Here is an 810-nt window from a genome sequence, read left to right as displayed (position 1 = left end):
TTATTTTTGACGTTTGCGATATGTTTAAGCTCGATGCTCATTGCTCGCGCGTCTTGGGGCGGCTTTGTGGCGCGAAGAGCGCGTTCTGAAAGAGGTGGAAAAAACTTGTGTTGCTGCGGTATGGAGGGAGGGGTGGAAACCATGGAAAATTCGTCTCCGTGATTGAGCGGGAGAGTAAGTAGTATAGGACATTATCCATTGTTAGGGAACGGTTGTAATGGTAGTGAGAATGTAGAATCGTCTTTGGAGCGAACCTGGGAGTGGCAAGCATAAGGGACGAAGACGGGGAAACATGTCGGATGCGATCATCCCAGCAGTAAAGCACCAGATCCCATCAGAACTCCGAAGTTAAGCGTGCTTGGGCGAGAGTAGTACTAGGATGGGTGACCTCCTGGGAAGTCCTCGTGTTGCATTCCCTTTTAATTATTTTTTGCGCCTTGTGACAAACATATCGCACGTGCGCGATATATATTAATCCCGTTATATTATTTTTGACGTTTGCGATATGTTTAAGCTCGATGCTCATTGCTCGCGCGTGTTGGGGCGGCTTTGTGGCGCGAAGAGCGCGTTCTGAAAGGGGTGGAAAAAACTCGTGTTGCTGCGGTATGGAGGGAGGGGTGGAAACCGTGGAAAACTCGTCTCCGTGATTGAGCGGGAGAGTAAGTAGTATAGGACATTATCCATTGTTAGGAAACGGTTGTAATGGTAGTGAGAATGTAGAATCGTCTTTGGAGCGGACCTGGGAGTGGCAAGCATAAGGGACGAAGACGGGGAAACATGTCGGATGCGATCATACCAGCACTAAAGCAC

General features: G+C 48.9%; 1 non-coding gene across 1 annotated transcript; it reads left to right on the top strand.

The window, feature by feature from the left end:
- The first annotated feature begins 297 nt into the window (after positions 1–297).
- Positions 298–416, top strand: LOC123118600 (5S ribosomal RNA). The gene has a single exon (XR_006458150.1). It is a non-coding gene; the product is annotated as a 5S ribosomal RNA (ribosomal RNA).
- Positions 417–810: the final 394 nt, after the last annotated feature.

This window comes from Triticum aestivum, chromosome 5B (genome assembly GCF_018294505.1).
Source record: "Triticum aestivum cultivar Chinese Spring chromosome 5B, IWGSC CS RefSeq v2.1, whole genome shotgun sequence".
Classification (NCBI taxonomy): domain Eukaryota; kingdom Viridiplantae; phylum Streptophyta; class Magnoliopsida; order Poales; family Poaceae; genus Triticum; species Triticum aestivum.
Note: the sequence above shows the minus strand (reverse complement) of the source record. Positions and strands in the feature narration are given on the sequence as shown.